At 45.7% G+C, this 12,640-nt stretch overlaps 1 pseudogene; it reads right to left on the bottom strand.

Annotated features, from left to right (window-relative positions):
- Positions 1-4,724: 4,724 nt before the first annotated feature.
- On the bottom strand, positions 4,725-5,966 carry Gm5864 (predicted gene 5864; annotated as a pseudogene).

Here is a 12,640-nt window from a genome sequence, read left to right as displayed (position 1 = left end):
TGCCAACTGCAAGCCAACACATTAAATCAGAGCACTAGCAGTGAATGGTATCTTTCTCCTTTCCTGTTACACGGGCCAAGTGAGATTGTGATGAAACGAACGAGGGATGGATGGAGGCAACTTGCTAGCACCTGAGGAGCTGAGCTAGTTTCTCTCGCTACGCAGACCTCCTGCTGACAGCCAAAAGGTATTAGTCATGTGATTGTCCGGAATGTGCAATCGTCTGAGACTAAAATGACCTCACCAGAGTAAATGACATAGAGGACAACATACCTGTCGTGCAGGATCTGCAGGGGAGAAGGAACTGTTTATTAGGCTTTTGCCATTCTTGCTGACCACCCCTCTCCCATTCTATAGTGATGATGCTCTGTATGGAAGGGGAACGACCTCTAGCTCTTCCTAGGATCATGGCTTCTAGGGCTTGTGCATAGGAAATCATCGCTACCATTTTCCTCTCTCAGTATAGTTAGAGCTCTGTGCAGGCTTCGCGTCTGCACCGCTGGCGTCAGTGTGGGATGCTTCCTCTGCCTGATGGGCTCCTTTCCTTGGTCCTCTCCCTTCTGCCCCGGCTGCCTGGTCGGGCTTCTCCTAAGTGATTTTTCTTAACACCTGCCCCCTCCTGATTTGTGAGCCACCTGGCATGGGAATTGAGCTCGGTCCTCTGAAAGAACGGTTCATTCTTTATTAATTTCTATAGCTTCCTTGTTTGTTTTTTTCCGTTTTACTCTTTTTTTTTTTTTTTAATGTGCCTTGGTGTTTTGCCTGCATGTATATCTATGTGAAGATTGGGATTCTGAAACTGGAGTTAGAAAGTTGTGAGCTGCCATGTGGGTGCTGGGAATTGAACTTGGGTCCTTTGGAAGAGCAGCTAGAGCTCTTTACCACTGAGCCATCTCTTATTATTATTATGTAGCCCAGGCTATCCTAGAAGTTACTCTACAGCCCCAGTTGACCTGATTTGCTCTGTAGACCAGGCTGGCCTCAAACCCACAAAGATCTACCCGCCTCTGACTTCTGGGATTAAAGGCACGTACCACGACCACCTGGGTCTCTGTTTTGTTTCTTAAAGTTTCTATGAATTGGAAAAAGGAAAAGATTCCAGAAGGAATTTATAATTATCCTCTGTATCATCAGGAAAGAAGAGTAACTAAGGGGAAGGGGGCGGGGATGCCTTAGTTTATAACAATTCCCACTGGCCACTAAGGCAGTTTGGTAGCCAAGGAGCTCATTTTCCAAATGATGAGTCAACATGGGGTGAAACTGGATCCGGAAAAGTGGAATCTGTAGTTTCTGCTTCCAGTCAGGGATAGCGTGGGGGTGAGCCAGTGAGGGGCTGTGGGTGTGTGGGAAAGAGGGGAATGGGAGACAGCCTGTGTCCCCCCAGAGTTCCGGTGCTCTCGGTGGGTGGGTGCGGGAGGACTGCCGGATGCTTTCCACATGGTCCCGGGTGCGCATCTGGCTGTGTTAAGCCACTGACCTTACACGAAAGGTGGTGGACAAGGGACAGCCCCAGCTACCAGGTTCTCAGCCTGTGGCATCCCAAGCTGGATATGGCAGAGGAGCTGAGAACAGAATAGGGGCCCCGGGAGGCACTTGGCTCCGGAGATAAGGGAAGAGGGCAGCGGGAGAGGTGGCCCTGGGTGGTTCCCATGCAGGTGAGAGTCCTTAGTCCGGTCCATGGCTGCAGCGTCAGGAGATTAGACACGGCTCGTTAAAAGAAAGCCTATCCCATCGTTCAAGCACGGTGGGCCTTGATGGTCAGAGACAGTTTATGGTTTTAGAGCTTTATTGTAGAAAGACAGGGAGAAAGGAGAAAAGGTAAAAAGAGAGAGGGAAAGGCCGGCCATGGCCACGTGGAGAAAGGGGGGAAGGGAACGAGAGAAAGAGAGCTAGCGAGTAAGAAAGGTGAAAGCTTAGAGAGAGTAAGAAAAGTGAAAACTTAAGAGATCGAGGAGAGGCCAAGCAGCCCCTCTTATAGTGGGCTGCTCTCTTGCTGTTGCTAGGTAACTGTGGGGAGGAGTCTAGCCAGAATGCCAGAAGCTTGGGACACTGCCTATGTGACCATGACCGATAGCCACATGCCTCTCCTGTCCGGGCTGTGGGGGCCGTAACTTCGACAGGAGCCAGGGGTCCAGGAGACATGTTCGAACACCTTCTGTCCCATGTAGGTGGAAATTACCACCCACGGGTCCCACCGGGGTTCAAGACCTCAGCTTGACTGGAGACTAGGCTGTCTGTGGGTAGCCCATTGCCCCACAAGCCAGGGGAAGGTTTTTATGAGCTGCTGTGGGGCAAGTCTTTATGAGGAAGCCATTCTCCCATGACTTGTCTCTGTTTGCTGCTAAACCTTCCTTAATTTGCTGTGGCAGTTATGTAGAAATCAACTGCCAACAAATAGAAAAGAGAGAAGTAGAGGCTGGGGATACAGCTTCATGGTACACCACACACTTGAAGCCCTAGGCTCAATCCCCATTACTGGGGGGGGGGGGGAATATATAGATAAGTAAATAAGAAACAGGCATAGTATGATGGTTAGTGCATATAATCCCATTCCTTGGGTGTAAGGGAAGCTGAGGGAGAAGGACACCTGTGAGTTTAGGGTTAGCCTGGACTACATAGCAAGTACACACCCAGCCAGGGCTGTATAGCAAGCCCTCTGTAATTCCCTCAAAGGGGAGAACATTAAATATTGTAACAAAACTCAGTTATAATTGTATTGTCTAGTAATTCAGAATATGGAAAAACTTGTATGGTTTTTAAGATTATCATGTTTACAATAAAATACAATTTTTCTATTCTTGGGATGTGTTGTTTTTTGGTCTCCATTTTGGGTCCACCCCCAACCTCCACTCCACCCCTCTCCAAGTAAAAACTAAATATAGCAGTTCAAAAGTCATTCGGAGCCTGGGATTTTCAACAGAGTAGATTTTGAATTCAGACTCTTTCTTTTACTGGCAGTTTGATCTAGGAGACGTTTCTTAGACATGTCTCCCAGGTTCTCCCAATGTCTTTCCTCAGGTTCTAAGTGAGCCTAAATACATACAGGGCATTATCAGGAGAATCTGTTAAATCAACACAGAGAGAGCTTTTGGCCTAAAAATAGCATTAAAAAACAAAATTAAAGACAAAACTTAACAACCATAATAGATAGCTATTTATTTATTTATTCATTATTTTAAATAAAGAGTTACTCATGAAGGTTTGACAGAGAAGAGGGTATGGTATGGCACTAGGCACTAGGTGAGAATCCATATCTTTGCTTCAGGAATTTTAAGTATGTTAGAAATCTTTTTGAACTTTGAAGTTGCTTTGAGGGGGTCTGAGAGGTGGGTCAGCGGGTAAAGGCACACACTTCCAAGCCTGATGGCCCACGTTTGATCCCTGGGAGCCGCGTGGTGATAGGAGAGAACCAGCTCCCGAATCCTGGCCTCTGACCCTCACAGGGCGCTGCTCTCGAAGCCTCTGACCCTCACAGGGCGCTGCTACTGCCGCACATGCACTCGAACGAACACACACAAACAGAATAGAATCAGGTTGCCTGAGGATCTGAGAAATGCGACTTATACCCGAGTGTGTGTGTGTGTGTGTGTGTGTGTGTGTGTGTGTGTGTGTGTGTGATCTGCACCTGCAGACTCACGGAGACTGGGGAACTCCCACTTTAGCAGGCGTGGTCTCCTTGATAAGGCTTTGTGATCTCCTCCCCTCCAGTGTTTGTCTTCTCTGCAATCCAGTCAGTGAGCATCAGTTGTCATGGTTGCTGCCAACTTCTTCACTCCCAGGAAGCCCAGCTTTCCAGGAGAGAGGCTGAGAGCCGGGCACCACAGGCTGAGTTAGAATTAGGAACTCGTGTTCCTAGGTGAATAAGACTACTCATAGGTCCTATGTCAATGAGACTTGGCACTGTTTAAAAAAGATATTACTTCTTTTATTTTTGAGATTAGAAAATAATTACTTCATCTCCCCATTTCCTTTCCTCTCTCCAAATCCTCCCTTAAACCTCTCCTTATTCTCTGTCAAGTTCATGGTTCATGGCCTCTTTTTTTTTCCCAATTATTGTTGCTTGAGCGGACACACACACACACACACACACACACACACACACACACTCGTTTCTAAATATAACCTGCTCTGTCTGTATGTTACTTATATGTCTGTTTTCAAGGCTGACTATTTGGTTAATCAATGGTGTGTTCTCCCCCGGGGAAGACTATTTCTCCTGTTCTCAGCATTCCTTAGTTGCCCGTGGTTCTTTCTGTAGGATTGAGGAGGCCTTGGGCTTTGCCTCTTCCACTGTGACATGTCTATTGTTGTGGTCCTTGTTCAGCTCCTGTTTGCACAGTCCTGTTGGTGAGACTTTATGGAAGTAGCTGCTGATGTTACCAGGATACACACCTCAGAGCAAACCCCATGATCCTCTGGCTCTTATAATCTCACTGAGCCCTCTTCTGCAATGTTCCCTGAGCCGCAGTTGTAGTAGTTGCTTTATAGATTAATCTACTGGGTCTGTACTCCACAACTTGCTTTTTTTTTTTTTTTTTTTTTTTTTTTTTTTTTTTTTTTTTTGCTTTAAAGTCTAAATTTATTAAGTAAAACCAAGTAACATCAGAGATACTACATTTGGCTTAGTTCCAATGTGACCAATGTCCATTTGCAGCAGAGAAGACTCCAAGTGAAGAAGGTGCATTGAAGGTGTGATTGAAGGTGTGGGTGAAGGGACAGGGACAAAACCATCTCCCAATAATGTAAAAGCAGATGTCACACTGCCAGTGGGAGTCAGTCAGCACAGACAAAACCCAGTGTTTATTGCGCATGACTAACACTAAGTAAGCATAGGACTGTCAGGGAGGAGAGAGCCAGAATATTCCGAGAACCAGGTGCAGCAGGCTGGCTGGAGGGCAGTAGACAGGGCAGGTCCTCTCCATCACTTGCGGAACACTGTGACCACATCATAGCCCTCAGGCAGTGTGACCCGCTCCCTGGCGTGCTTTTCACAGTAAATCTGATCCTCTACAAAGAAATGGCCCTTCTGTTTCAGGTTGATGCCACAGTCGGTGCACACATAGCATTCAGGGTGGCGATGGTGATCCCTCAGCTTCACAAACACACCAACAATACCAGTTCCACATTTGTCACAGATGGGCAGCTTCTGAGCATTTCCAACAGATGCAGCCACTTTGGTGACTGGAGCTTTAACACTTCTAAATCCTGATGGCTTGTTGGGATCCCCTTTCCCATCTGACTCCAGGATCTCCTGCAGAACCAGGAAGGATGTGGACTGTTTGGGGGGCTCGTTTAATTCTTGCTTCTCCTGAAGCATCTTGTAAACTTCAGATTCCTTGTCAATGATAAGGCTGCCAGAGGGATGAGGCTGAACCAAGGGCCTGCTGTTCGCCTCCTTCCCACTGGCTGAGGTCTTCGACTCCACAGCATTGTTGAAGTTAGAGATGTTTTCGGATGAGTAGAGGTCAGTTGGGCTGTTGTACTGGTTTGTGATGACCCGGGTGCTGGGAGCAGGTGAGGCAGTAAATGGCATGGCACTTCGGTTGTGGGCACTTCCTATGTGCAGGACTTCTTGGGGTTCCGACGCTAAATTCATCTTGTAGGGATGACGTTTCCCCTCCTCAGTCACTAGAGGAGACCAAATCTTCTGTTCAGACCTGGATACTGTGAGCGTCATGTTGTCTGCGCAGCCCTTGATTTTGTTCTGAGCTTCCAAGTGTGTCATGCTGCTGGTACCTTCCCCATCGATGGCTGTGATTAAATCTCCAATACATAAATTCGCTATAGCAGCCTTGCTTCCGGGAGTGACCGGAAGGTTGTTCGAAGTCCTTGCCATCCACGAGGCGGAAACCCCAGGGGCCCGGGCCCTGGAGAATAATCTGCTGGGTGGTCATCACTAGGCACAATCGGAAGGGACAGACGGGCAAGGCACAGAACTGCACGGCGCGCAAGGCTCCCGGAGCAGCAACTCTGCATTTTTTTTTTATTGGATATTTTCTTCATTTACATTTCAAATGCTATCCCAAAAGTCCCCTATACCTTCCCTCCCCACCGCCCCGCCCTGCTCCCCTACCTACTCACTCCCACTTCTTGGCCCTGGCTTTCCCCTGTACTGGAGCATATAAAGTTTGCTAGACCAAGGGGCCTCTCTTCACAGTGATGGCCGACTAGGCCATCTTCTGCTACAAATGCAGCTAGAGACACGAGTTCTCAGGGTACTGATTAGTTCATATTGTTGTTCCACCTATAGTGTTGCAGACCCCTTCAGCTCTTGGGTGCTTTCTCTAGCTCCTACATTGGGGGCCCTGTGTTCCATCCTATAGATGACTGTGAGCATCCACTTCTGTATTTGCCAGGCACTGTCAAAGCCTCACAGGAGACAGCTATATCAGGGTCCTTTCAGCAAAATCTTGCTGGCGTATGCAATAGTATCTGCGTTTGGTGGCTGATTATGGGATGGACTCCAAGGGTGAGGAAGTTTCTGGATGGTCCATCCTTTCGTCTTAGCTCTGAACTTTGTCTCTGCAACTCCTTCCATGGATATTTTATTCCCTATTGTAGGGAGGAATGAAGTATCCACGCATTGATCTTCCTTCTTCTTGATTTTCTTGTGTTTTGAAAATTGTATCTTGGGTATTCTAGGTTTCTGGGCTAATATCCACTTATCAGTGAGTGCATATCAAGTGACTTCTTTTGTGATTGGGTTACCTCACTCAGGATGATATCCTCCAGATCCATCCATTTGCCCAAGAATTTCATAAATTCATTGTTTTTAATAGCTGAGTAGTACTCCATTGTGTAAATGTACCACATTTTCTGTATCCATTCCTCTGTTGAGGGACATCTGGGTTCTTTCCAGCTTCTGGCTATTATAAATAGGGCTGCTATGAACATAGTGGAGCATGTGTCCTTATTACCAGTTGGAACATCTTCTGGGTATATGCCCAGGAGAGGTATTGCTGGATCTACCAGTAGTACTATGTCTAGTTTTCTGAGGAAACGCCAGACTGATTTCCAGAGTGGTTGTACAAGCTTGCAATCCCACCAGCAATGGAGGAGTGTTCCTCTTTCTCCACATCCTGGCCAGCATCTGCTGTCACCTGAATTTTTGATCCTAGCCATTCTGACTGATGTGAGGTGGAATCTCAAGGTTGTTTTGATTTGCATTTCCCTGATGATTAAGGATGTTGAACATTTTTTCAAGTGCTTCTCAGCCCTTCAGTATTCCTCAGGTGAGAATTCTTTGTTTAGGGGCTGGTGAGATGGCTCAGTGGTTAAGAGCACCCGACTGCTTTTCTGAAGGTCCTGAGTTCAAATCCTAGCAACCACATGGTGGCTCGCAATCATCCATAATGAGATCTGGCACCCTCTTTTGTCTGAAGACAGCTACAGTATACTTACAGATAATAATTTTTTTTAAAAAAAGTATTCTTTGTTTATCTCTGTACCCCATTTTTAATGGGGTTATTTGAATTTCTGGAGTTCAGCTTCTTGAGCTCTTTGTATATATTGGATATTAGTCCCCTATCAGATTTAGGATTGGTAAAAATCCTTTCCCAATCTACAACTCTGCATTTTGATTGGTTGTGTTTTTCTGTAATGGTCTCCATCTGTTGCTGAGAGAAGTTATCCCTGTGGTAAGGAGCAAAGACTATACTTATCTATGGGTATAAGGACAAATACTTAGACTATAGTTAGGGATTCTGCTGGCCTGCATGGCACATTAACCCTAAGGGTGCATTGTTACCTTGGCAGTAACCAACAGCTCTCTAATTGGACTTCAGACATGTTTATCAAGAGGGAAGCCATGCCTGGTACTGGAAACCTAGCCAACTTCCCCGAGCTAGACAAGTCATGGACCTTGAAGGTGAACCCATAATCACCACTTTACTAATCCAGGAAGGCCTGTTGGTTGCTTTTCTCCTGTGGAAGCTTGCATGGAACCTTCTGGCACCATAAAATGTAGTCCTCAGTGAGGAGGTATTCAAGTCAGTTGCATCTCAGGGGCCTCTGATTCCTGTGTTTGACCAACTTGAAATGATTAATAAGAGACTCAATAAAAGTGGGCGTGGTGATGCATGTCTAACTCTAGCACTTGAAGCAGACTGTGAGATGCTGTTATTTTTTAAAACATTTATTTGTGTGTGTGTGTGTGTGTGTGTGTGTGTGTGTGTGTGTGTGTATAGTCTTCAAAGGACAACTTGCAGGAGTCAATTTTCTCCTTCCAACATTTGGATTCCAGGGACTGAACTCACATTGGCAGGATTGGTGGCAAATGCCTTTACCTGCTGAGCCATCTCACTGGTCCAAAATAAAATAAAATAAAATAAAATAAAATAAAAAAAAGATAAATATGGAGCACACCTTTAATACCAGCACTCATGAAGCAGAGGCAGGTGGATCTCTGAGTGCCAGGTCAGCTTGGTCTACAGAGAATTCCAGGACAACCAAACCTAAACAGAGAAACCTTGTTTAGGAAAACAAACAAAGAAAGAAAACAAAGAAAAATGGAAAAAGAAAAAAAAATGTTATCCCAGTAATAGAGTTCTTGTCTAGCATGAACAAGGCTCCCAGTTTCATTTCTAGAACCTAAGTAAGCAAACAGACAAATAAGCAAACAAATAAGCAAAATTACTGATGAAGCCTTTAAGACTCAGCCTTGGATACCAACCTCTATAAATAGCATGTTTTCCCATGGGAAATGCGTCCACAGCTCCAAGAGATTGACCTATGACTAAAGCACAGAGACGTGAATGGTCAGGAATGCAGGGCAACATTCCTTCACATGTCACTGTTGGAAGAGGAAGGGGACTGCCCAGAGGACAGGAATAAGTATGCACTGTGAGCTCTTCCAAGCTGGATGTCGGCCAGGACAGCAAAGGAACATTGCCCCAGAGATCAGCACTGGCTCCTTCATGACCACCGATGACAAGGACATTGAATTAGGTTTGGTCCCATGGCCACTAATGTGCCTGCACAGTTTGGATGCTTTACTGTTCCTTGGAGCAATTTCAGAGGATAAAGTCTACCCTTCTGGCTAGGGCTTTCTGGAATCCTAAACGGGGCTGGCTAAGATTAGCTTTCCAAATTCTTTTAGCCAGAGCCTCTCAAACTTTCTCAGTCAACCTAACCTCTGGTGTTTGAATACTCTAGATAGGGATGCCTCATCATGAGTTGACACTCTTGTTAAGGTTTCCTCCAGGCTGTACACAAAAGCAGAAAAGACAGAATCTTTGCTTTCAAGGAATTTACACATTAGTTTGGAGAGCCATATATCCTACACATTATAACATGGGAATCTCCAGGCAGTGGTGGCACTTGCCTTTAATCCCAGCACCAGGGAGGCAAAAGCAAGAGCATCTCTGAGTTCAAGGTCAGCCAGGTTTACAGAGCAAGTTCTATGACAGTCAGGACTATACAGAGAAACCCTGTCTTGAAAAACAATAAGATAGATAGATAGATAGATAGATAGATAGATAGATAGATAGATAGATTGATTGATTCAAGGCAGCCAGACTGAATTTTAATCTACCATCTTAGCTCTGTACTTTAAAGGTTTGTTTGTTTGTCTTTGTTGTTGTTTTAATCTATAAGATGGGAATGGGGTCTTTGTTTTAGAGTTGTCCTAAATATTACATCACATGATAAAGTACTTAGTGCTCATATACAGTAAGTACCCAATAATTGCCAGCTCTTGTTATCTCATTAAGGGAGTCCAAAATGGGACTGTGTGGGCTGTGAAGGAACTTGATACCACTCTGCTTCATTGTTCTCTCTCTCTCTCTCTCTCTCTCTCTCTCTCTCTCTCTCTCTCTCTCTGTGTGTGTGTGTGTGTGTGTGTGTATGTGTGTGTGTGTGTGTGTGTATGTGTGTGTGTATGTGTGTATGTGTGTGTGTGTGTATGTGTGTGTGTGTGTGTGTGTGTGTGTGTGTGTGTGTGTGTGTGTGTGTGTGTGGTTTGTTTGGGGACAAGGAGGGGCAGACAGCAGAGGGCTCTTGAGATGGAATCTCACTGTATTGCCTAGGGTGTCCTCAAATCCAAGATTTTCCTGCCTGTTCTCAGCCTCCTGAGTGCTGGGACAGCAGGCCACCATGCCCAGTCCTTCTCAGACCTGGAGGAGGAAGCATTCCTCTGTGGGCCACAGAAACAGCTGAGAACTGCTTTGAAGGCACTTTGGGGTCACGTTTAGCATGCTAACGGGACACAATTCTGCCGGTCTTGACTCAGTTCTGCACAGGACACCTAGTTAGGTTTAGAGACCCAACAGCCGGAGCTTCTGCTTTAAAAGAATTTGCTAGAAAGACCGGGATTCGGGACAAATGCAAGTTCATAACTGCAAAGCTTCATGTGGATTTGCAAGATCAAAATGATAAGGCAGAAATGATGCCTTCATGAGAGACATTGAAGACTGGACATAGTCTAGTGCATATTGACAAATCTGAATTATGGACATTTTTTTCTCATGTAGCCTAAGTTGACCTCTGTCATTTAGCCCAGGTTGGCCTCAAACTGTCTGAATCACTGAGGATGGTTTTATTTTACTGATTCTCCTGCCTCCACCTCCCAGGTGCTGGAATTCTAGGCATGAGCTACCACAGCCATTTTATAAAATGCAGGGGCTGAGCTCAGGACCTCATACACTGTGGGCAAGCTCTGTACCCATGGAACTACCCTCTGGGTCTCTGAACTTAGTGAGATTTCCTGAATATGCACATCCTGCCTATAACTTCAGGGCAGGGGTGGGGTGGGGGGGTAGGGCTCTTCTTGGTAGTTCCCCTAAACAGGTCCCTCCGTTCTTTGTGTCTGTTTCTTTCCCAGAGAAACCTGAACCAGCCAGTGAAACATACTTCTGAAGCTGCCCAGAGCCCCAGGAGTCTGGGCAGAGACTTGAGGGTCTCCTATTAGCTTGCACATTTGAATGCAGGCTCTGGTGAACTTGTGCAGTTCCTAGAGCCTTCCCTTTATGGCAGGGATGACTGCGACTCCTAGTTTGGCTTCTGCTTAGGGTGGGGTTTACTCTGCAGACTTAATGACAGTCTGGCCTTCGGGAGTGTCCCAGTGAAAGATTCAGACAGAGGTCACTATCAGCTTCTTTCCTGGCAGGGCTGTCCCAGCTGGCATGTTGAGAACAGTGCCACTCAAGTTGAGATTTGTGTGTGAGACTCAGAAGGCCAAGTTATAGTGTAGTCAACCCTCAACTATAAGTAGATCTCCTTGCCACAGTCTCTCAGTGGGTTATATAACTGTGTGTAACTGTGGGAAAAAGACATAGAAAATGAAATGTGTGGCTGAGGGCCAGTGAGGTAGCTCAGCTGGCAAAAGGGCTTGTGGCACAGGCCTGACGACCTGAGCTTGAGCTCTGCAGCCCACAGTGCTCAGAGAACCAACTCTATAAAGTTATCCCCTGACTTCCGCATGGCTCATGCGTAGGCAGTAATATATGGGCAGTCCCCTCCTGCTCCCTCCTTGCCAATTATACAAACAAAATTTTAAAAAGGCTGAGTTTTTTTTCTCTCAAAAATGTTTACTTTTCTGTGTTTGTAGTGTGTGTGTGTGTGTGTGTGTGTGTGTGTGTGTGTGTGTGTACCATAACATTCAAGTGGACATCAGAGGACTATATTTTAGAGTCAGGTCTCTCCTTCCACTCCACAGGTCCTGGTGACTGAACTCAGGTCATCAAGATTGGCAGTAAATGCTGAGCCCTATCACTATTATTCTCATTTTAAAATGTCCTCATGGAACTTGAAGGCACCTTAAGAAGTACCTGTAGGTGGGAGAAACTGAAACCCAGAGAAGATAAACATCTGGTCAGCACCGCCCAGCAAGTGTGTATTTGGGCTGGGACTGGAATCCAGAGTCCTGGGGTCCTGCTGGGACACTTGTTACAATTAATCTGTCTTTCCACAGTTGTGGAGAAGTCTCTTTCGTTGATTCTTACTTCTTTGCAAAACCTAAAAACAGTCAGGATGATCCAGGAACCTTTGGGAGTCTTGATTCACTTCCAAAGGCAGTTTGTCTTCTATTGGCTGCTGCATGGATTGCTGTTTCAAATTTCCACATTTCATGTAAAAACATGCAAATTAACACAGACACTAAATGAGTCAGTTTCAGTATCCCAGGCTTATACATACAGAGTGCTCTCTCTCTCTTCCTCTCTCTCTCTCCCTCTCTCTCCCTGACTCTCCCCCACACCCCAATTGCATTAACATGCATTCTTAAGTAAAAGATTTAGATATGTGTTTTAGTGAGGTCTTAAACATTTTCCGTTTTCTAGATTTTAGATGATGATCACTATGATGTTCTGTGATTATAAATCCTTTGCAAATTTCACAATCTATTAATCTGGTGAGAACCAGCCAGTGTTTCTAATGAGGAGGGGAAGGAGGGAGCTGGATGAGGGGAAGGAAAGAGGCTTTGGAAAATGTGGTCCGGGCATTTGGGACTGCACAGGCAGTGCCATATTTATGTGGCGCTGTGGGTGTTTTGAACTTTCTGGAAGTTAACAAGCTCCACATATGAACTCAATGGAAGTCCTCCAAACTTTGGACAACACAAAGGCCTTTTGAAGTCTGAACACAGTCCAAGGCAAATTACACCCAAGTGCAGTGGTGCAAATGAGAGACTGGGGAGCTCACAGGA

This window comes from Mus musculus, chromosome 5, assembly GCF_000001635.26.
Source record: "Mus musculus strain C57BL/6J chromosome 5, GRCm38.p6 C57BL/6J".
In the NCBI taxonomy this organism is placed as follows: domain Eukaryota; kingdom Metazoa; phylum Chordata; class Mammalia; order Rodentia; family Muridae; genus Mus; species Mus musculus.
This window is presented reverse-complemented; position numbering and strand designations above follow the sequence as displayed.